Raw genomic sequence first — 26,033 nt, forward strand, 5'->3', positions numbered from 1 at the left:
TAAAAGCTAAAACTGCTAAAGTAAAATATATCTAGGAGATAATAAACAGGTTGAGCTCCGATTTTATGCAAAACACCCTGGTATCAGTAGATATCATTGTTTTTATCTGATAGTTATCAGTCGAAATAAACGCCTACTGTTTCTCTTTTTTGAGAACAAGTGCTTTAACAAAAACCTTCTTCTGATCCAGCGAGAGGTGATAATTAACAAAGACAGCATGAGTGCGCTCATCAGAAAACTGAAGAGCACGTGTATTCAAGGGAGTTTTGCATGCCCTCCTAACAAACTCATTCTTTTTCTCTCGTAAACAGAAACAGGCCTGGATATTCTGTTGTCCAGACTTAGTTGGCACTGTGTGAACAATGTCAAGATCAGTGCCTTAAACAGTGCAATCGATTTTGTTAGCAATCGACTGCACTATGGCGACACATTCCTCCCCTTGTCAAGAGGGAACTCTTTTGATCTCGACGTTGTTCAGCCGAGTTTACTGCTTCAGGTCAGCCAGCTTTTTCTTTAGAGTCTCGTTCTGCATTTTCAAAGTTTTGTTAGTTGAACAAAGCTTAGGTTGTTGAACTGGAATGTCTCTACAATGTCATTTATTTTCAGGGCAGCATCCATGCCCTTGACCTCTGAATTCACAGCACTGAGATCAAAGTCCGATTCTCGAAGCCTCATTGTAACGTCAACCACAACTCAACCTTATCAATCGGCTTTTATTTTCGCCTTCAGATCTTCGATTCTCTTAGCTAACTCTGTATGCGTAAGCATCGTGATGCCACAAACAGAAAACTTGTTGGGAAAACACAAGTGAATACACGAGCGTGTGAATAATACAATGAGCAAGAGCAGCAGTGGTTGCGGTATAATACAGAGCTCAATACCAGTGTTAAGTAAAACCAACTGACCTGTAGAAGGCAAAAAAAGCAATTAGACGAGTGTTCGCTTCCGCAACCACCACTGCTTTGATGCGGGCGTGCCTCTTGGCCCTGCTTTTGATGCGTGGATTAAAGATCTGCGCAGGCGCAGGTCGACGTCAGGAATGTTAATAACGGTATATATGACGTGACCAGATATTCAGGATACAGTTTTCCCCGCTGCCACGTGAGGGATGCAATAACCGTTGCTGCAGCAATCGGGAACCCGGCCTGTTTCGCGAAAACACCTGGTTAAGGCACGAACAGCAATTAGACGAGTGTTCGAATCCGCAACCACCACTGCTTTGACTCAAGACACAATCTTTAGGGCCCCGAGAAAAACGGTTACTATGTTTAACGTGTGAACTTCATACAAGACAAACTGTGAGCTAGCTATTAGGAAAGCTTTTATTCAAGAGAACAGTAATCTCTGTCTGATCACGCTTTTGAGTTTTACTAGCAATTTTTCAAAGTAAAATCATGTTAGTTTGGCTGAGAATATTAACGGTGAAAGCAAGATCATGAACTACTTGCGTTAGCTTTGTAACAGTGGACAAGCTACTATGAAATACATGTTGCTTAGAAGGCAAATATTCAATTTTCTCGAGATAAACAGTTGGGTGCTTTTAGACGATATGCTGTAGTAGTTTACCCGAAATGCTAGTCAGGAATATTGGCCGGTAAGTTGAAATGAATTGTTGATCTCCTCAATTATCAATAAGACTTATCTTTACTTTCTTCTAGCCCGCAGGTAGCTTAGGTGAGGCAAACGACCTTCGTATAATTTAACCGAGAAACATGGTACACTAGACCGCGTACCTTTTTAAGGAACTGGTTAGAAATATTGTTTGGACCACTACATTTTTTTTAGTATCTAAGCTAAGCAGCAAGTTCAGTACTCCTGCAATTGTGACTTTTAGGGGGCCAATGTGGCGAATCGAGGCATAATAACGGAAGAATGATATCTTTATTGTTCCCGGCTCCAGCTACCGTCCTCACAGCCCTGGCTACTGAGTTCTATACACCGTGGATTATCAGAGGACGCCAGCGTGATCGGCTCCAGTTCACCGAACTGTGAGGTGAAAATGTTGAGGATTTCTAGGACCAATACAACTGAGTGAGTTGTACTAACAACTTTGATGATCAATTCAAGCATCACCGTGTTTCTTCTGATCTCACTGGCGTAGCAAAAACGTAGTTTTCAAGCATGAAGCTAATATCACGAACAGAGCACACTTCAAGCAACAGCTAAATTGGTCGAAGTTTGGGCACGGTAGTTCATTTAGCCTTCGCAAAGAAGACCCTGGACGCTCAAACGAATAACGCAGTGAATCTTACACCTCATGCACAGCGAATTTGCTTGCTCTCTGTCACCTTTTTAACACTTTCATAACTGAATCTGAGAGGGTTCGACATGTGCTGAAAGGCATCGGTATGGACTGTTTCAATGCGTTGACAGTAGAGAACCCGACAATAGTCACCGATGCTGTTGCTACGTTCCAACACGTAGAAGAACTTGAGTGCCTTAGGTTACCGCTAGACAGCCCTGAAAACACCACCACAACCTCGTTGCGTGTCATGACCTGGAGGATTACTTTGGAAGAGCTGCAATCTTTCGGTCTGGGAGTGATCTCAAGTCCTGCTTACGTCTCCAGCTGCATTTCGCATGACATAAATCAAGGAGGAGTGGCATGCATGGCCGGTCCAGCGTACGTAGACCCTTCAGCCCCTTCACTCCAGCCAACGTACGCACAAGGCCTCCCTGGTTCACCAGTTGTCATGCAATCGACATCTGCACACTCGACGCCTATCCACCTGGCTTCAATGACACTGAGTGCGCCTGGCCAGCTCAACCACTCACTATAGCGGTTGCCTCGTTTGGTGTAATATTAGAGCGGTTATCGAGCCACACTACACGGTTTTGCCAGAAGCATCAGCAGGACGAGCGTCGTAAATTTGACACCTACGAACGGCATGACGGGCCCGCCGGAGCCACTATTTAAAACCGCCCGAACGGCCCGCCGCCACGCCGCTCACTATTACGAACTGCGACATCCGAGAAAGCAACTACTTACCATTCTGATGAACGACATTCACCAACGCCCTTTCACCGCCTATAGGTCACCACTGCAACCTGTCTCACATTTCACCGATTATTGCGCGGAAAACTAAGTGAAGTAAACAAGATTGTGGGTAATCATGAAATATTTCAAAAATGTATCATGCGTTTAATCATCCTGGAATGTTCAGGTGTAGCCCCGCCGCAGTGGTCTAGAGGCTAAGGTACTGGGCTGCTGACCTGCAGGCCGCGAGATCGATTCCCGGCTGCAGCGGCTGCATTTCCGATGGAGGCGGAAATATTTTAGGCCCGTGTGCTCAGATTTGGGTGCACGTTAAACAACCCCAGGTAGTCGAAATTTCCGGAGTCCTCCACTAGGGTGTCTCTCATAATCACATGGTGGTTTTGGGACGGTAAACCTCAAATATCAATTAAATCCATCAAAAATTCAGCCAACGCAGCCGGGATTGAATCCCGCGACCTGCGGGTCAGCAGCAGAGTACCTTAGCCCCGAGACCACTGCGGCGAGGCTACGTCTGAGCATGCCAGGATGATTAAACGCATGAGAAATTTTTTGAATATTTTATGATTACCCGCAATCTTTTTTACTTTACTGCGTTTAAATCTTATCAAGATAAACTAAACAAAGTCCTTCGCAATTCAAACTCTTCCTTTCAAAGCAGTTTTTTTGATAAGATCAAAAATTCCATGAATATGCTTTGAAGATGTCTCATTAGCGCATTTCTGATTATCGAAAATAATGCGGCCTGAGGAAGGAAATTAGCTGACAAGTTTAATTAATTTACTACGAGCTTTATGCCTTCCTAATGCCCAGAAAGAACTAGATTTATTTTCTAACACTGTTATGGTGTCCATAGTATTTTATGGCCCTGATTTAAACAAGACGTTATCCGCGCTAATGAACCTGAAAACGACCTTTAATAAAAATTACAATGGGGTCCAAACAAACTCCACTAAGTGTATTGTTGATACCCTAGTTCTTTGTTTAGTAAACGTATTCAACGGATGCCTTGAATTGGCGGTATTCCCCAAAGAAATAAAGACGCAAAAGTTTCTGTTGTTTGAAAAGGTGTTGAATAAAATATTTTATGGGAATGTCTTCCCATTTCTGTACTGCTGCATTCTCAAAAGCCTTTGAAAAAAATTATAAAAGAGAGTTGTCAGCTTTTTTGGTAATTATTCAATGTAACTGTTGTCTAATTCAGATTGGGCCAGTATTGCCAATGCGAACGGCATCGGTGCCGTCCTCGCTCAATGCCAGGGGGCCACACGCGTGTTTTTGCGCATACCAGCCGCCTTCTCTCCACATCTGAGCGAAAGTAATCGATCGTGGAGCACCAGTGCTTTGTTTTTGTCTGGGCTGTAGCGAAATTTCGTCCCTATATATGGCCGCGAGTTCTCAGTTATTCCCGACCACCACGCTCTGTGTTGGTTGTCGTCGCTCAAGGACCCAAATGGTCGCTTAAGTTGCTGGGCCCTACGTCTCCAAAACTACGGCTTCGACAGTGTCTGCAAGTTTCGCAGGTTGCACCAAAATGCCGTTTGTATCTCGCGTTATCCGGTGGGTCCTACCAGCCACGCTGTACATGAGAGCGATTCTTGTGTACTCGTCCTCTCGGATTTGCGTTACATCGGCACAGAGCAGCGTCAGGACGCAACCATTAAGAGGTCATTGAGCAGATATTTTCAAATCATTCCGAACCTTCGCTCCATTACTGTCCTTCGCAACGACGTTCTGTATCGCCGCAACATGAAGGCTGATTGCCCGGAATTCTTTTAGTTATTCCCCGACACCCGCGAATCACCATTCTTCAACATCTGCATTGCGCTCCGACAGTGGCACACCTGGGTCCATCACGAACCTGTAACCGTGAGCGGCAACGGTTTTTTAGGCTGGCCTATATCGATTTGTGCGCCGTTATGTCGAAGCTTGCGAGCGCTGCCAGTGTCACAAACCTCCTGCTCTCCGCCCAGGCGGCCTGCTCTAATCTATTGACATTTCACCTGCACCATTTTCCGCGTTCGCCTCCACCCGCTCGAATCTTTCGCTACGTCCGTGTCAGGCAACAGTTGTATCGCTGTCGCGACTGACTATGTGACCAGATACGCTATTATCCTCGCCGTGCCAACTGCTGCGCTACAGACGTTGCGTACTTTCTACTGAATGATGTAATTCTGCGGCATGGGGCTCCACGCCAGCTTCTTACGAATCGTGGCCGCTGATTTCTCGCTGCCGTTATCGACGAAATCCTCCGTAGCTGCTCTACCGAACATCACCTTATTACTGCCTGCCATCCCCAGACTAATGGTCTCACGGAGCACCTCAATGGAGCTTTTACAGTTATGTTGTCACTGTACGTCTATGCTTACCAACGTGACTGGAACGAAGCTCCTCACGCGATACACATCACCGTACAAAGCTCTCCACAAAGTTGCCGACCTCGCCTACCTCATCAGTTCTACTCCACAATACTCTTCTGCTACACCACCCACGCATGTTGTTCATGTGTCGTACCTAAAACACTACTATACTGCCAGTCCTGATTTACTTAGGAATGGCATGAGGGTGCTTTGTCCGCCGGGGTTGATGTTACAAAGCAGTGGGCATGACTCCGCGGTTGTAGACGAATCAACGACAAAGAAGTGAACTCGCCGCGCGAGATGCTGGCAGACCTGGGTTGTCACACATACTTGTATATATTGCAAATATACTCGTTTCTCTCTTCCGTGTATTTGTAATCCCCGTGACAATATATGAGAAATTCTGGGTCTGAGCAAAGATTGAACCAAAGTTGTTTGCGTGACAACGGGTGTTCTCCAACACAGCCACGCCCTGCTTGTGAATACAGTGAAAATACCTGAATCTGCTTGAAGACGCAGTGAAAGTAACTTTATTGCTTTACAAACAGAATGCCCGGTATTCATGCTTCACATGGCAAGATCGAAAAGAATTCATACACTGAGTGCCTGGAGTACGCACTAGAAACGGAGTATTGCTATCACGTTCAACTCAAAGCAGAGGAGCTTAAGGGCTTTCATTTTTTAAGATATAAAAGTGTACGCTGAACGGCCGTAGTGACGTAAGGTATGTGTATATTCTTTGTCAAATCATATGTTAATGTAATGCTGAAGTATTGCTGAAGTACTTATGATGCACACCATTAATAAGTTGTGAACAATGAATGGCATAAATGAATTGTGATGGAGTATGTTTTGAGTTAGCATCATAGCTGCGAGCTTTTCAGATGGATAAGCATTTGCATTTAGTGCACCCGTGCGCCCGCTTCTTATGACGTTTGTGGCGACAAATAAGTCCTGTGAAGCTTTTTAACTTCTTATAAATAATTCACTCATCTGCAATAGCTCTATACTTTAGTCATCGTTTGAGGGGAGATGAAGTGGAGAATCACTGCGCGTGAGCTTTCTTGGACTGCTGTTTTTCTCCAATTTTGTGAGTTTTCTTAGTCGTATTTTGTGTCTTGCTTTCACAATTCCGCCACCAACTTCGCAGTGCACCAAGCACCACGTCTTCAAAGCACCGAAGCTTTATCTTAGACTGCCAAGGCGTTCGAAAGCTTCGGCTACGGGTGGTGGCCATTCTTCTTAGCGCCCATCGGGTGAAGACGAATAAATGAATTTTTTTTATTTATTTACAAATACTGCTGGCCAGAGGCCAAAGCAGGAGGGGCAAGATAATACAGTTATTATACACATTTCAAAACAACATCAACAATAAAGAGAGTAAAAAGTGAAAAGCGTGACATATTTATACAAAAGCAACAAAAGGAAAGAGTGGGGAGGGAAAAGAGAAAATAGTTGGAATAGGTAGAAAAAGAACTTCAAATTTCAGCGTGAGTAAGATCGGGAGAGTGTAAACTGCTTGCAGGCAAACCGTTCCGCTCTTCAATGGTACGAGGAAAGAAGGAAAATTTGAACAAGTTAGTACGAGCAAAATATGGTGTTAAATAAAGTGCGTGTGAATGCCGAGTCTGGCGTGTTCTTAGTGGTGTGAGGTAGGGGTCAGGGTTCAGAGCGAATTTGCGGTTAGAAAGTTGGTACAAAAATTTGAGACGTAAGAATCTGCGTCTCGACTGCAAAGATGTGATACCATTTGAAAGCATTACACAAGGTTCAGAACTACCAGGCTTCTAAAGAGAATAAATGAAACGAACTGCCCTCCGCTGAATTTTTCGTAATGCATCAATGTTAGATTTAGTATAAGGATCCAAGGCAACGCATGCATATTCTAATTTAGGGAGAATCAAGGATTGGTAAGCTAAAAATTTCACTTTCGTAGGAGCATCCCTAAGTTTGTGCCTTAGCATGCATAATTTGCGGAAAGCTGCGGAAGAAACTTGTTCAATGTGGGAATTTCAACTTGAATTATTCGTTAGAGTGACGCCAAGATACTTGTATTCCTTAACTTCTTTAAGAGGTTGGTTAGAGAGCGTGTAGTCAGTTAGTACTGGCTTTTTCTTGTTAGTGACACGGACCAGAACTGATTTATCCAAGTTTAGTTTCATCCCCCATTGATTGCACCATAAACATATATTGTTTAGAGTGGACTGGAGAGCTTCTTGGCCATTAAAACTAGTTATCGAGTTAAACAGAATACAATCATCTGCAAAAAGTCGAACGTTAACAGGTGGGTTTACACAATTTACTACATCATTACAGTATATCAAAAATAGTAGGGGACAGAGTACACTGCCCTGTGGGACACCTGAGGTAACTGGCAGAAGAATTGAGTTCTGATTAATAATGCACACAAACTGGGAGCGATCAGACAGGTAATTACAAATGCAGGCTAATAGAAAATTTGGAAGTCCAATAAGCTGTAATTTAATCATAAGTTTATCATGGGGGATGCAGTCGGAAGCTTTGCAGAAATCTAGGAATACGACGTCTACTTGGCCGCCCTTATCAATCACAGATGCAAGAGAATGAATGACTGTACATAATTGAGTTGTTGTCGACAAGCCCTTTCGAAAACCATTCTGATACGGAAATAAAAAGTTATGCTCATCTAGGTGTTCTGATATAAATGTTGTGACAATGTGTTCTAACATTTTGCTACAAGACGATATAATCTAAATTGGCCGATAATTGAAGACAAGAAGAGGGTCTCCCTTTTTGGGAATTGGCTTGACACGAGCCATTTTCAATTCTTTAGGTAACGTTGCAGTACGGATTGAAGCTTCAAAAATTGTAACAAGGTATTTGGACAAAAACTCGGCATACCGTCGAAAACATTTGTTTGGTATTCCTTCTGGCCCACCGGAGGATTTTACTTTTATTCGAAGAACCATGTTTAAAACTCCTTCATATGAAATTAAATTTCCTGGTGGAGTATCTGCGGAATCATGTACAAAAGCCACAGGCTGAGAACACTGACAGAAAAGACTATGAAAAAAGAGTTAAAATGATCAGCAATCGCTTTCGCATCCGATACCAGAGAACCGTTCACAGAAATTTGTTCTACGTTCTTTTTTCGATCGCTAATGTAGGCCCAAAACTTCTGCGGGTCATCTTTAATAAAATTAGCCAGTGTGGTATTGAAATAAAAGCTTTTCTCGCGTTGAATTGCTTCGTGTAAAGCAGACCGGACTTCACCTAGGCGCTGGGAAGCTGCCCTCTTTTTTCTGAGACGTTCATCCTTTCGTTTTAGATGCAGTATAGGTCTCGTGACCCACGGAGTGAACTTAGTGCGTTTTTTTAGCTCATTGGGAATGAATTTGTCTAAACAAAACGTACAGATGTTCTTGAATTTCTCCCAAAGGTGTTCCACATTGTCACCACAAAACTCAGCCACGTGATCATCCAAAAACTCAAAAATACGCGAATCTTGAGCGTGCGTAAAGTTTTGAACAGCTTTTGTGGTATTCACATCTCCAGAACGGTTTATATTCAAGGGGAACGAAACACTAATCAAACTGTGGTCCGATATGCCAGGGAGTAGGGACACGTCGCACTGAGCAATTGATCGGTGTAAAAATACCAAATCAAGCAATGAAGATGTAGACTCTGTAACACGCGTGGGTTCAATCACAACTTGCACAAGATTGTGGTCAATCATAATATCAAACATACAAGAAATATTGACAGAGTCAGAGCCTGCTTCTAATCTTTCCCAGTCAATACCTGGAAGATTGAAGTCTCCTGCCAATATTACTTTTCTCTCGTTGAATTGTAGCATGTGCGCATGCAGCTTTGTCAGATAATCGCTTGTTGCATCAGGAGCCCGGTAGGCTGCGTACAACACGAAATTCTGGCAGCCAAGTGTCACATTTGAACACAAGCACTCGAGATTGGGCACATCAGATAGCAACGTAGCTTTTATGTAGTCTTTCAGAATAACTGCCCCCCCCCCCCCTGGTTGCCCTGTCCTTCCGGAAAATTTTGAAACGCGGCGGCACCACATCATCATCACTGACGAAAGTATGAAGCCACGTCTCGGTAAGGACAACCACGTGAGGATCATGTGCCAGAAGTATAGCTTCAAGATGCTCAGTTTTGTTTGTAATACTACGAGCGTTTATATTTAGTAGTCCTACACGTTGGTTGTTCATGTGTCATGCACTTCCATTATCACTACCTTCATGAGTATTGCTCAGAACACCTTCTGTGCTCACTGCATGCGTATGCCGTTTCTTTTGAGTGATTTTTCTACGTTCGCTTGCCGTTTTGTTCGAAACAAAAACTTCTTTGTCAACATACAGTTTATCGTGAACTAGATAAACGTTTTTCTCTTGGGATTTTTCATCTTTTGCACTGTCCAAAAGCAGTTTTCTTTTTTTAAAGGTTTGCTTGGAATAGTCGTTTTGAACGAATATTTTAGTTCCCTTGAGTTTTTTTGCATTCTTTAGTACATCAGATTCTTCGTTGAAATCTTGGAAGAACAAGATGACGGGTCTTTTCGTACCGGGTTTTCCAATTCTATGAATACGCCCTACCGATTTGCACGTGACACCAAGCTTATCTTTAAACGTCGCGTCAATTACTTTCCGCTTTAATTCCGCTTCAGTCTCTTTGGGGCTTTCAGAGATACCAAAAACCACTAAATTCGAGCGCCTACTTCTATCCTCAAGGTCCGTAAGTTTATGCGTCTGAAAGCTAACTGATTTTTGGTATGTTGAAACAAGATTGTCAAGAACGTCTAGTTTGGATGACTTGGTCTTAAGTTCAGTGATATGTTCTTCAATACCATCGAACCGCTGCTTGATATCCACAAACATGCCTTTAAGGCCACAGATTTCACTGCGCAATTCGTTTTGACCTTCTAAAACCTTAGGAAGTAATTCTTCGACAATAGGTCCGGGATTAGATTCAACGTCACCACACAATAACAACCGCATAGCACAAAAGCATTCGTAAGCAATCATAGAGCACTGGTCGGGGCACGGCAGGATTATAAGAAAGCGCAAATCGTTCTTAAAGAAACCAAAACAACGACCAACCTGCACAAGGCAGAAGAACGGCTTGGTTAGCGACATGCCGCTGCCATGGCTGCCGTGCCCAATGAAGTTGAAGTTCAGGAGGGGTTCATATATAGGCGTTATATCTGCTGACGTCACGGTTTGGACAGTGATAGCTGAGGAAGGACGAAAGGTGATGTCGCTTGTTGTTGCATCATTTTGCAGTAAATGCGTTGCCGCATAAGCTGGTTGTTGAAACGTCGGCGAGGTCGAGTTTGGAAAGTAGCAGCACTGCATAGCCAATCCTGCGCAGAAGAGCCCCTGCACAAGGCAGAAGAACGGCTTGGTTAGCGACATGCCGCTGCCATGCCTGCCGTGCCCAATGAAGTTCAAGTTCAGGAGGGGTTCATATATAGGCGTTGTATCTGCTGACGTCACGGTTTGGACAGTGATAGCTGAGGAAGGACGAAGGGTGATGTCGCTTGTTGTTGCATCATTTTGCAGTAAATGCGTTGCCGCATAAGCTGGTTGTTGAAACGTCGGCGAGGTCGAGTTTAGAAAGTAGCAGCACTGCATAGCCAATCCTGCGCAAAAGAGCCTTTGCACAAGGCAGAAGAACGGCTTGGTTAGCGACATGCCGCTGCCATGCCTGCCATGCCCAATCCGAACATCAAGAAAATCCCGTGTATCATAGACCTGGGGAAGACTCTGACGGCTTCTTGACGACACCCAACGCCAATTAAGAGTGTGTTACTCTGAAGAAAGCGCGAACTGATAATCAAGTAGATTACAGCGATGCAACACTCATTCACTCCACGAAAATTAACTCATATGGAAGCAGAAGGCAGGCCTTTCACAACAGTCACGTACAAGAAAGCCTGACCAGCGGGGATACCCGTAATTTTTCAAGCTGACGGACCCCAGCGCCTCATTCTGGAAAGTTATTCCGAACAAACTTGCCCCGTCGCGGTGGTCTAGTGGCTAAGGTACTCGGCTGCTGACCCGCAGGTCGCGGGCTCAAATCCCGGCTGCGGCGGCGGCTGCATTTGCGATGGAGGCGGAAATGTTGTAGACCCGTGTGCTTAGATTTGGGTGCACGTTAAAAACCCCAGGTTGTCAAAATTTTCGGAGCCCTCCACTACGGCGTCTCTCATAATCATATGGTGGTTTTGGGACATCAAACCCCACGTAGTAGTAGAATCCGAACAAACTGGCCAGTGAAGTGGTATCTGCTGCTAAAGAGAATCTACAGTCATTTCGTGTCAACAGAGATGGCAACTTTTCCGTAAGTATCTCTACAGTTGCTGCATCCTCGAGACTTCTTCAGTGAGCACATGTTACTGGTCTTGAAGTGGCACCATATATACCGCAGTTGTACGCAAAGAACCTAGGAAAGTTTATACAAGAACCAGTACAATGCAGTGACGATCAACTGCTTGAATAATTAGGAGACAGCGGTGTAATCTAAGTCAAGAGACAGACTCGTGGCTCCGTTGTGAAGATGGTTCAGCATAGCCACATTTACTTAGTGTTATTTTTGAGTTCTCGCACGACAAGCCATTGCCGCCTCGTGTTCTTCCAGGATTCACAAGTCGTCTGTTGGTAGAGTACCTAAAGCCCGCTACATGGTGTTACAACTGTCAACAATATGAACATGTCGCCAAATTGTGTCATGAACAACTTCGCTGTAAAATCTGTGCCGTTGTACTTGATTAGAAAGACTGAACATCGAGGAATCATTGCAAATGTGCCAATTGCAATGAAGACTACGTAGCGTCGTATGCTAACTGTCCGAAACATAAGGTGGCTACTAAACTAAAGCGTCGAGAAATTGTGCTTGGAAGAGCTCAAAAAAGGGATTACCTTGTTCAAATCATGAAACGGTGCATCCACTCCCAGTGATTTAAAAATCACAGAAAAGTACATCACCACTATCGTATGCGACGGTTGCCAAACGTGCTTCAGCTCCGAAAAACAAAAGCACGACCAAAACGTACCGTAGGGGACGATGACTAAGCGTTCAAAGGTAGACAAGCGACAGCAGGACACCTAAACCATCAGAAACTCAGGATAACCATTTGTTTACATCTTTCACCTCGTCAAAGCCGAATGCCCAAGTGCTACGTGCACCGAAAACATGTGATGTCGCTATAGCTATGCAAATGCTATTCCTTGCCTAGAAGGCAATTCTGCGTGTGCTTCTAAAGGCCAATGACCCGCCAGAGGCAAGTGCCGTTCTTTCATTAGAGCCTCTAGTAGTACAACAAAAAACTGTTGTGCAGCAAAATGGATCTACCATTCTACAACCGTTTCCATAACACTGCTAGCTGTGTTTCAGTAAAGTGCATGGTAAAGGCCTTAGGTTTATAAGCGCGGACTTAAGCTGGTTGCTCAGTATAGCTTCCCCATTTTGTGTCTAAGTGAAACTAATGTTGGCCCGGACATTAGGATTTCTAATTGTGACATATGCAGCAAGAAAAAATCAAGGCTTGATCAGGGTGCTGTTATGCGTACGGAGCGACATACCACCTTTTCTTTTTTACTCGTCGAACTCAGACGTGCCAGAACTTAAAGGGTGCAAATTCAATTCTAGAAACATACCATCACTATAATTTGTGTTCATTTGCAAACATCGAAACGCATCATCGAGTGATCCCTAGTTGTTTTAATGGGTAACGTCTAGGGACCTGCCCTCATCTGTGGAGATTCTAATGCGCACAATACCACGTGGCGCAGTACACATACCGATTCCCGTGGGAAAACACTTTAAAATCGATCGATAGATGTGGTCATGTACTAAAATATGGATCAGTAACGTTTTTAAAAGGTTATAAATATGCAAGCTGGGTGGATTTTGCTATAGCCTTTCCTGATATTGCACGAGATATGAACTGGTGTACAGACTTTACGTAACGTGAGGGAGTGACCATTACCCAGTTCTCATGCAACACCCAAGAACTCCAGTGCAAACGGCAACATTAACCTCAAAACTAACTCACTGGAAACAATTTCTTGAACATACTGGACGTGACTAAGTGTGAGTTAATGAACTGCATGCACTTATAACCTGCATTATAGAAGTTACTTCCCTGTGGCAAGGTTTGCAGCTCTCTCAGAAGGCCACTCCTGTATAGATGCAGACTGAGCACCGACGAACAAATAGAAGACGAGCTGAACGTCACTATCACCGCACTTGGAGGCTAGATTATTGACTGATTTGATTAATATGTGGTGTTTAACGTCCCAAAACCACCATATCATTATAAGAGACGCCGTAGCAAAAGGCTCCGGAAATTTCGACTCCGGGAGTTCTTTAACGTGCACCTATATTTGAGAACACGGGCCTACAACACTTCCGCCTCCATTGGAAATGCAGCCGCTGCAGCCGGGATTCTATCTCGCGACGCGCGGGTCAGCAGTCGAGTACCTTAGCCACTAGAACACCACGGTGAGGTGACGCTAGAAGATTACAAGGAGAGTCAGGCTACACACGTCCAATCTAACCGACACATGCAAAAATTAGGTCAGAAAAAATGACGTGAGTTCTGCAATTCTTCGACCTCATTTAATCCACTTCCAAAAATATGGCAAACAATCACTGCTTCAAGTCATTCAGTATCCCAGCAAAACCCATTCGGAGCATCAGCTATAACTCTTGGATTATCCGAACGTTATTTTGCTAATACGTTTTGCACAATTCTGACTGGAACTCCGCACTGGGTTCACAACACTACTGCACTGCCTAATTCTGTAGAGAAGCAAATCCAAGATGCATACGCTTTATCACATGATTAACTGCATAACACGTATTCTCTACTAGAGTTGCCTACTGCTCTATCACTAACCCGCGTAAGAATGGCAACCGGTCCAGGCAACCTGCTGTACAGTGCTCTGAAAAATCTAGGCCCCATTGGCATGCCAGTCCTTTGACAGATATATGACGACATGTGATCGAAGGCGTACGTTCCTATGTGTTGGACGGTTGCGAAAATCGTCCCGCTGCTAAATCCCGGCAAATTACCATTTTCAATTGACTCATTTCGACCTGTTAGCCTCACTAGCTGTGTATCTAATGTCTTGAAATAATGATTGACAGCAGGTTACAGAAGTAGATTGAAGCTATTAACTATCTTCAAGAACAGATGGCTAGCTTCAGACAAGGGCGATGCTCTATAGACTGCGTATTAGACCTCATTACATTTGTAGAACAAGAGACGAGCTGTGGAAACATGTCCTATTGTGGCAATAATGAATATTCAAAAGGCGTTAGGCTCTGTCAGCCACCAACTTTGCTGTATAGGCTTACCTCACTAAGCATTAATGGTCGCATCCTTCAATGGATCACCAGCTTCCTGCGTAAGAGGCAAATATACATTTCAACCAACAACGGAGACAGCGATCGCTGCAACATGAGCAGAGATGTAGCCCAAGGAAGCGTTCTAAGCAGAGGTGTAGTCCAAGGAAGCGTTCTAAGCCCACTTCTTTTCAGTGCTGCAATAGCAGGTCTTCCAGAAGTGCTGCCTGAAGCCTTGAACAAATCCACGTATGCAGACGACGTACGCATATAGACGTTTCCCGAATCACTGGAAGTGATCAAACATCGGCTTCAGCAACCACAAAATGCAATAAGTGAATAACTCAAAGTGAGGCACGCAGATCTGTCACTAAATCGGTATTTCTCCCATTCAAAAGAAAGACAGTGAAAAGCTTGAAAATTTTGGTTGATAGCCAGAGTCCCTAATCACACGAAAGCATCACTTCCTTGGTGTTGCCTTAGAAAGCCAACTCAGATGGAGTCAGCATATTGCTGATCTAAAAAATCAAGTGTGCTGCACCATAAATGTTATACGTCACATCGCGAGAACAAAATGGAGGGGAACAACAGCGTCTCTAATCCACGTCCATTGAGCACTAGTTCGACAGAAATATGCGTACTCCGCGCCAATTCTTTACAGCATATCTCAGACGTCTCTGCACCAACTTCAGTTGTTAAAAGCACCAATCTTACGCATATATCTCGGGGTTACACAGCCAACATCAAGTTCTCCGATACTTGTATAGGCTAGAGAACCCAACTTCATAGTCATTCGAAATGTAGAGACCTCTCAGCACCTCTTTCTTCTAGTCACGCTACACCCTTCACATCCACTCATATGAAACGTCGCAAACCGTGCTGAAGCGCAAATACACCATGTGTAACAACAGTACGTTTCCCAGCTTCCTGCGTCGACACATCGCCCACTAGACCAAAACTATCCATCATGGCTGCTTGGCTACTAACTATTAAAACGCCAATTGAAGGACTTCACAGCAAACATGAATGGTCAATTGTTGCCGCACAGCAGTTGGCAATACACGATCTGTTTGACAGGTACCAACTCAAGTGTACACTGACGGCTTCACCGCCAAAGTTACAACGATATCATCATTTATAATTACGGAATAGCGCGAAGATTATCCGTGTCAGTTGAGACAACTCTCCTCTTCAAGAACGTGAGAGCTCCTAGCGATTTCGCTAGCCATAGGCTTTATAAAACTGTCGACGACAACAATACAATGGGTGGTAATTACCGACTCGGCAATCGCATGTGCGGAAAAATCCACTTCAAGGCGCATTGATTTGCGTATTGTACACGCTATACTGAAAGAGCTTTTAGAAGCTGCGGAGTGCATTTCCGATTGAGGCGGAAATGTGGTAGGCCCGTGTACTCAGATTTCGGTGCCCGTTAAACAATTCCAGGTGGTCGAAATTTCCAGCGCCCTCCATTACGGCATCTCTCATAATCATATGATGGTTTCGGGACGTGAAACCCTACAAATCAATAAGAGGCTACGAAGTACAATCATCGAGTGGCATTTGAGTTGGTTCCCAGTGACTGCGAAGTCAAGGGAAATGAAATGACAGATGAGTTGGCCAAAACCGCTCATCATTCTACGCAAACGTGCCTCAATCTTGTATCTCATTATGATGCAAATAGATTTTGAAGAACACATAAACGTGAAATATGCTTGTCTACTTGGCTCGCAGAAAAAAAGGAATCGATTCTATGTGCTCTTGATCCTAATCTTGACTGCCAATTAGACCGTGATCTCTCTAGGCCTATCGACGCTCTCATACATCGCCTAATATTCGGAACTGTTTATACAAAGCACTTCCTACTTCATATTCAGCGTGCGACATCGTCAGCATGTTCGTGCTGCCACGACAACGAGGATATCTGTTACCTCTTCCTTGACTGTCCAAACCACGACACACATGGAAGGCGACTCGAACTGGACCACAATACATTAGATCCCGACCGGCTATTTGCGTTGGATAAAATTCGGAGCTCATTGCCATCCAAAACAAATGGCAAAGCAATAATGTTGTTGATTCATGTCTCTTTCTAAAAACGCGTTTTTCATTGGAATACCTCAGTACGGTTTCACATGAAACGTTATACAAAAATTTAGTAGAAACAGTTCTTCCCGTTCCCCTGTATAGAACATTATACCGTGTAGGCCTAGGCCAAAATGTCTTAAGCTGTGTAAAAAAATGGAGGTATCACCTGGAGCGAAATTGTTTTCCTTAAATTGCACACTGGGACCTTGCCCACGAAAACATGGATGCAAGAAAAAGGCTTATTTGTTCCTTGGGGTGTTGATTGCCTTCTCTGCAAAAAGCCGGAAACAATCGAACATGTTTTCTTGGACTGCTGGGACGCAGTCTTTTTCTGGGATGCTCTCCAAAGGACTTGAAAAAGGATCTGCCTCTCGATGCCCATAGCATCAGATTTCTACCAATATAAAATGAAGGAGCAATACCTTTCGACCTAGTTATGTTACTGGGCCTGCACGATATATGGCAATCTAGAATGGCGGTGCGCCATGCTGATGTTATTGCACATCCGGTTAGGCAATACTTCTTTCTATCTGTCTGTTCGTTCGTGGAATCACAAAAGGTTCAACAAGAGGTGCCCGAATGGCTTCATCAAGTAGAAAGCCTTCTACAGATGAAGGAATTTTAAAAAGCCTGTTAAACACGACGCTTTTACCTCTTTTCTTTGTTTAATGTTTCTACTTTGTTTGATATATGTATATGTTTGCGAATATTGTATGTACACAGGCAATAAAAAAAAAGTGCGGAGTAGTGGGCAGCGTGTCTGGCTCAGAATACGTGATGTGTTAAGGACATAGGTTCGACTCCGGCTCACTTAGTTTTTCCTAATTTTTTTTTCTTTTTTTTCTTTCTTCACTGCGTGCGTGTTCTAGCCTTAATTACGATGTGCGCATGACCATAAATTCTAACCACAATTTAAAACCCAGATTTTGGCCGATAATCAGTGTCCCAGTGTGCAGCGCCAGCGTGCCTCGTGCAGCGTGGCACTGTCCCAGTGTCAGCGCCACACTGGACACTGGTCAAGTAATCAGGTATGGCGCTGGGCCAGTGCCACTGGTTTTTGCAATAGGGCGATTACAAATGAATAGAGGATGAGATAAGCGCTGCGCTTGATATCAACCCAAACCAACTCGCCCACCTTTCGTGACATGACTACGTCTGGTAAGATATACCGTTACCTACGTCAGTTGGAACATAGTTTTCTAGGAAGTGCTCCATCATCAGTATCAGATACAGTAGGTTATCGGCAGTATTGTGCAGCTGGGTACAATTTGCTCAAGGCTAAGGCTCAACATTATGTTAATATTAGAGCTTCTGAAGAACATATTGACTGGGTGAGTGCAGTTCAGCCAGCATGTGGAGAATGAAAACCTCTAATAGCCAGAATACGACAGTTGCGGACGTAATGGTGCATGAAGTAATGAACCACCATTATATACTCGTATCCTCAAGATGGGCTTCAATTAATGTATTCATTGATTATAGGTGTGTTTTCGATAAAAATTTGCAGCAAAACGCCTCAGCATTTCTTACAGCGGACACACGAAATCGTGACATGCACTGAATTACGGCACATATTACATGCCCCACTGATGGTACTCTCGCGGCCTAATCTATATTTTGATACGCACCAAAATTGGTATTGTGAGGAGAGACTGTATCGTATACAATTGTCGTCACTATACCACATATTTTATCGCAGAGTGCCACACTAGCAAGAGACATATGTGATGAACACTAGCTGTTGAAGAAAAAGAAAAAAATACAGCAAAGTTCCAGGCAGCACACAAAGTTGGGCTAATATTTGTTCATGAGCGGCTTTCTGTAGTGCGAGCTCTGGCTGGCGTTGGCGGCTTGGCAATAATGTCATAGGAGCCATTGACTTTCGCCGGCAATTGGGGCCTTCTTAGCCGCTTCTCAGCGTATGTTGGTCTTTCAAAGGCGACACTGTGCTGCGCTTGCCGCCCTTCCCCCGGTGATTTTCACTGGCAGCATTGAAGCAAGTTTGCCGCCATCTCGCCGTCTTCTGCTGGTATTGTCTTAGCTGATGGCTCTCACCAGCCACATTGGGCCGATTTTGCCACCATCTCGGCGTGTTCTGCCGACACCGACGTAGGCGATGGCTTTCTTTAGCAACGTGGGGCCAAGTTTCCCGCCGTGCCGTCATTCTTTCACCGATATAGGCATAGCCGATGACTTTCACTGGGAACATTGGACCGAACTTACTGTCATTCTGCCATGTGCACCAATGGCTGTGTGTAAGGATCGTCTGCTTAAGGCTTTCACAACCAGTTTGTGGTTCCTTTTTTTCTCTATTTCGTCCATTCTTAAAGCAATTTTGACCAAATCAATTGTTGAACTTCATCAACTATGCTTGAATCCCTTCTTGTCTTTTTCTCTTCGTTCACTCAGTCATTTTGTCATGTTGCGCACTCCCGTAGTCTTCGCCAGCGACATAGGTACAGATTTTATGGAACAAATAATAAAAGCTATACTGACATACAATTATTAGGATCCCATCAAGACGGTAATTACAGAAATTCTGTTCATGGTTCTACGTGTGTATCGATCATTTGTCGACCATCTTAAGTACGCGTTTTATGGCCGGAAATTAAGGCGCGAGTGCCTCTTGGTAGTTTTGTTACACGTTGCCATGGCCTTGAGGCTAAGGTGATTTATCCGTAGATCAAACTACTGAATTCCGGTCACGTTACCGCTTTTCCAATTGAAGAGAAGATGAGACCCGTGTACTTAGATTTAGGTGTACGTTGGACAACCACGTTTTTCGAAGTTGGGGAGGTCTTGGGATTGTACACACAAAAAGGTTAGCGAACGAAACTACTCGCCATATTTATTACGAGTAGATTGTTTCACGGGTTTTCTTACCCAATAGCAATGACAAATAGCAATATAGATCAGACTATATACTGATGAAAGGGAGCTTTAAGCACTCCAATGGTTGTCACGTATAAGCTGCAGAAAGCAGCTACATGTATTGGTGTACTCGTGAAAATGTGAAATCGCTTTTATTGTGTCGTGCGATTCCACACGTCTGATTCAGGGCGAGAAGTAAATCCAATTGAATATATAGCTTACATTCTCTTTTTAGTTAACGTTATGACAATGAATTGCCGTAATCACTAGCCCAGGCACTTTCCTCTCAAAAGCGGGCCTTCAATAGTACGACTCACTTGTATTTCATGGCCACTAGCTTTCAATGTTTGCAAGTATTGACACTTTATTATATTTCCCAATAATTCATTGGCCCATTGCAATGTGCGCCTTTTTGACAAAAGTGCTTCGCATCAGTTGGTCAACATCGCTAATGTATTCTGCAAGAGCATTCAACCAGAATTGTTTGCACAATACATTTAGTCAGAAATTTTATGTGAACACACGAGCAGCTGGTACTAGAGATAGCAGAGGTTATACACCACCTGACTGAGAAAGGGCACCAAATTACATTTCCGTGGTTGCTCAGTCACTGCGGAATCATCGGCAATGAACGGGCCGATCAAGCTGCCCGCACAGCCTACACAGAAGATTATAAACTGCGACTACCACTTTCTAGGACAGATGCTGCACGAAAGCTCCGCAGGCTTGCTCGCCAGTAAACCACATCACAATGGGATCAGCCACACTTCAAGCATGCCCGACTGTACTCGCTTGACCCTACACTAAGTCTTCAAGTCCCGTCGAGGCTTTGCCGAGCAGACCAGACCCTGTTATGTAGGCTGTGGTTGGGCGTTGCGTTTACCAACGCCTACGCTTTCCGCATTGGGATGGCCGACACCGCAGCCTGTGGCCACTGTGGCAAAAAGGAAACAATTCAACATATTCTTTGTGAGTGCCTAGCGTATAGTAAACAGCGACTACGCTTTCGCAAGGAACTCAACAAATTAGATGATCAACCTCTGTCGGAGCAGAGAATTCTGCAGTATCGTCAGGATGCGACTTCACAGAAGAGGGCCCTGAAAGCGCTACTACACTTTTTGCGATCGACCGGCCTTACTGAAATGTTGTAGCTAGGACGCCCTTCCTGTGTGTGTTTTCGTTTTTTTTTTTATGAGTGCGCGTGCGTTTTTTTTTCTCTCTCTATCTACCCCCTCTTTCTTGCCCCTACTTCCCCGCCCCCAGTGCTGGGTAGCAAACCAGATGCTAATATCTGGTTAACCTCCCGGCCTTTCCTTTCTCACTCTCTCTCTCTCTCTTATGTGAACACTAAATCCATGTTCAAACCAACCCTTACAGGTTTTCATAGCGCTATACTTATTACATTGTTTCAGCCTATCATTTTGTGGCAATTACGTGCCTAGATTTTTCACACAACGAAGTGCAATTCGAGAACTTTACTGCGAGCGAGGTCCCAATAACAACACGGAGAGTTTCCTATCTTTGTGTATGCAGTTATTGACACATACGCGTGTTGTGATTTGTTGTAGGAAGTGCGTTGCTTTCTGTGACGTAACATAAATTTACGCTGTGAAAGTAGTAAAAGAGATCACAAAGGCATGTTTTGGAGCTAGTTAGCTATATACTTGAGGGAACTAGGTATCACACAAAAACACCAGGATAAAACCAAAACACGCTTTCTTTTCAATAGAGTGCTTGCACATTACCTAAGCCACTCACAATCTCTAAGGTACTTGAAAACACGTGCTCACCACGTGTTTGTCATTTGGAGTTTTAACTTCATCGACGTCCCTTTGAAAATCTCATTCGATGATTGCTTTCTACGTCTTTGTAGAAACAGTATAATGTATCTTTTTTTATTGCACGTGAAATATGATTTACAAAAAGTGTACATGTCGCGGCAGGCTGCAATAAGCGATGAATCGTAGGTTTGACAAAAGTCTTTCTCAAAGAGCCTGCACATAGACAACCTTTTTTAGGGGTAGGGGTTTGAGTAGTGCAACACAGATAGTTGGTGGCTAGTTCGTCCTACTGAAGTAGAAAAAACTAGCCGAGACAAGAAAAGGCATACAAAGAAGCAGGTGTAGGTGTGAACAACCTGATAGTTGGTGCGTATGACTTTCCTGACTCTGTGACGTCACGTATGCCTTTTTTGCTTCTTTTTAACGTTTCCTTTTCTCTCTGTTTTTATCTCCCTGAACAATACACTCACCCCGGTATTAAATAACGCTCTTCGACTCGTATTTAGTCCTTCAGTTGACTGAGTAAAGCACTGCGCCGCTGCTCGACTGAAATGGACGCTGCGCTTCTCAATAACCGCTGCAGAATATTGCCAATATGCAGAATATTGCCAATATGCAAGAAATGGCACTCTCATCGACTTTTTCAAATGAAGGTGAAATGTTGAGTGATAGATATGTGGGGTCCACCATATTAGCATGACAGACGTCATAGTGGAGGGCCTTGGAAATTTCAACCATCTGGCGTTCTTCAACATGCACACAAATCTGAGCGGACGGGTCTACAGCGTTTTCGCCTCCATAGAAAATGCAGCCGCCACAGCAGTGATTCAATCCAATGACCTTTGGGTCAGCAGCCAAGCACCTTAGTTCCTACACCACCCCAGTGGGGCATGAGTGAAGGGACGTACTAGAATACGGTGGTCAGATGTTAGTCAGCGCTGTGTATGCGTGCTTCTTGTAACTTTTCTCTGTTTTTCACCCGAAGCTTTGTCCCCTCCCACCACCTCTCCCTCATTCAGTGTCGATGTCCCGAAAGTTGCTTCACCAAGTATAAAAGGCCAGTCAACTCAATGGTTCGGGGCGGAATTTTTGTAGCTAGAGCAAGTTTTTTTTTTTTTTTTTTTGCTCTGGCCAACTGACTTCTAGAATTGGCGGTGTGTAAACAATTGTGGGCGCAAGTCAACATCATATGCGAGACCAATACGTGTCAAGGTTCTGGTACTGTTTTCAGCAGCAATCACCACAGCTAGCAGGCAGTGGCGTCGTGCTACCATAATTGACTCGCTCGCTTCATATACTGCTGCGTGTTGACTGCTGTTACGCCTGTATAATCAGATTTTTTCTGTTTTTAATTATCGTACACTTGTTATTGGTCATGCGTTTTGTGCATTATCGTACAATTGGGGGTTCGCATTTTTTATTCCCTTGTGTCCTCACCGATCTTAGGAGCGCACGTGATAGGTTTTTATACTTGGTTCCTTTCCGTTGCTTTCTTACCTTGAGATAGGCAACAGGTGCGTGCATGTTGACTCTGCCACGAAGTATAGTATATAAAATTTTGTGGTACCACTGCAGTGTTTTTCATGTCACGTGCAGTATTTTCTAGATGTTTCTGGTTGGTAAGTTATGGCTAACTGTGATTTTCACTTAAAGATTACAAGTAATTTTATTGTCAGTCTTGTCTTACGATTACCTAACGTTTGCGAACCAACCCAACATCTGGTGAACTTCTAAAGATACGAGAGGGGTTGGCTCCTCTGTTACTAATTAGCCGCCGCAAAGATGTGCTCGTATAATCAAATTTGCTCTCCTAATATCGTTTTTTTTTTGCAACGCTGACTAACAATATTTGTTTTTTGTGTATGGGTCTATCTTTCTTCCGGCTTTAACGTTACAATAGTTTACATCACTTGTAATTCTTTCGTTATTAATCACCGCTCTTGCTCAAAAATCTGTTGTAGTTCGGAAAACACAAGTGAAGCTCACATATTCTTTGGTAAACCTTAATCCTATTCTCACTTTCGATATTTTATGTTTTTGTTCTGAATGTGCCATGAATATCATTAAAGAGATTGTAGCCCTTATCCTGAACTGATTTTTGATCATGTTTTTTTTATCTTCTTGAGGAACGCGGTCGGGGTAGTATTCTTTTTGGTGAGGGATATAGTTTTCACGAGAGTTTAGGAGTTTCTTCATGACATCATCAACCTGGTACAGCAATTTTGTGGTCATACTAGTGAATAAATTTGTTTTGATCTCTTTCTAAATGTGTCGCATTCTAATTATCTAGACGCATACGTAGCTAATGCAGCAGGTCTTTCTTGTTTTTATGTGTATTGAACGCAATATTCACTTATATTGTTTGCCTGGCATGGGTCCTGTATGCAAAAACGGCAGTGGAGTAGTTGTATTCAAGAACATCATCTGAATACTGCACCAGCGGTTGTCGATGAATACTGTTTGGCCACTCATGCACCTTTGCGCAGCTGACAATAGGACACACAGCTAATTTTTCTAACAATACATGTGTCATCCTTGTAGTTAGGTTACTGTTAGCTCGGACCAATTACCGCTGGTGTACCCTTATAAAGTGGCTACGTCCAGAACACAATGTTCCATTATTACGTTGTCACATGGTAATCGACGATAATAACGTGTGTAAGCGGTCACACTCATGGCTCCTGGTGTCAGCTAAGTCAATAAAACACCAGCCTGGGCCAGCCTAAATAGGCCTAATAATGACTAGCCATCATCGGCCGAACGCTGGAAAGCCCTCGATTAGCCCGCGCCAGCAAGCTGTGATCAGTTTGATGCCGGCAAGACCTCAGTGGCACAACGCGGGCAAGCTGACATCGGCATAAGGCCGAGTAGCCCCAATTGCCCAACACCGGCTGGCCGACTTGGAACCAATGTTGTTCAAAGAAGCGTGAGCATGTGTTATGCCGCCATTTGTCTATAGTGCTACCGACGTCAATCGTCGTTGGGCCGAGATGAGCTCATTGACAGGGTGCTGCCTGGGATATGGTATGGGCGTGCTTTCCTTTAGGTCAAAAAAAAACACAGAAAAACGCAGGACAAGCGCTTGTTAGGTGTTGCTTAGAGTGTGTTCGTGGGCTAAAATCACATGAATATCATGCATATAAAACTAGCCCATGCTTCGATTCCGTTGCACCAAATTATTGTGACGACACCCTTATATTCTTACACTCTCGTCTGATCGTTCGCATTTTTCGCTTTCAGGAAGACCCTCACGTGTAATAGCACTGTTGGAAGCTAAAGACGTGGCAGCCATTTGCAGCGAAACAACCAGTAAGCAGATGAAGACATATAACGACTACAAGAACGCCATTGCATCTGTCATCTGCATCCAGTTTGCCTCTGACTCCACTCATTCGATTTCAACGGGAGGCCTTGCCTACAACGTTGTGGTACCAGTTCCTCCAAGCTTTGCTTTTCCAACACAGGTGCTGCCCAGCAAGCATGATATCTTGACGAGTCTAAAGGCCATTTATGAAGATCAAATTGCACCAGCAGTCATTGGTGAGTGCGTATGACCACAGTTTAAATAGTGATATTTAACTGTAAACCTTCGAATATGCAGGGTGCTCCAGCTACCTTTAGTCACAGTTTAAAATTAGGCCACCACACGCAATTACTGCGTGACGAAATTCATACTGCTGACTCTTGCCTAGAGTAAGGCTATTTTAGTGTTCTAAAATATACCCTAATTCAATCTCTCTATATAAATACCTTTTGAACCAACGAAGATGGATAAAAAATTTTGATAAGAAAGTTGTACATCGGCGTGCAAAACGTCTCATTAGACAGTTTAGAAATTTATATCTGTTAATTATTAGTGTTTTTATAATAACCTGAAATGCCCACGAAATGCAAAAACTAACCACGTGACGAACCCACTGGTGCGTCCACGCGCCCCGTGATTCCGGTGCTCTCTAAAGTCCTGTCCACGAATGATACGGTTCCCTCCCACCAATTGATTGATATGTGGGGTTTAACGTCCCAAAACCACCATATGATTATGAGAGACGCTGTAGTGGAGGGCTCAGGAAATTTTGACCACGTGGGGTTCTTTAACGTGCACCCAAATCTGAGCACACGTGCCTACAACATTTCCGCCTCCATCGGAATTGCAGCCGCCGCAGCTGGGATTCAATCCCGTGACTTGCTGGTCAGCAGCCGAGTACCTTAGCCACTAGACCACCGTGGTGGGGCCCTGTCACCAGTTCATGACAGCGTTAAGCAGTCACAGTGGTTATCTATTTTGTGACTTATAGCAAAGCGTGTTCGCCGCCAAGTCACCACCATCACAGCGGCCCTGTCGAGACTGAACAATTGGTGAAATGCTATGGCTATTCCTACGCGGAACGTTAAGGGCACTAGAATCATCAGGTGCATTTGCACACGAGCGGGTTTGTTATCTGGTGATTTTTTGTACTTCAATGGCGTTTGCAGTTAGCAGAAAAGCGCAGCGAAACGCAAATAATTAACAGATATGAATTGCAATATTTGCGAAAGTTGGGCTAGTTGGTGGTTCATACTTAGGAAGTAAAAACAGCGCAGAAATATAGA

The sequence above is a fragment of the Rhipicephalus microplus genome, chromosome 4, assembly GCF_043290135.1.
Source record: "Rhipicephalus microplus isolate Deutch F79 chromosome 4, USDA_Rmic, whole genome shotgun sequence".
NCBI lineage: Eukaryota > Metazoa > Arthropoda > Arachnida > Ixodida > Ixodidae > Rhipicephalus > Rhipicephalus microplus.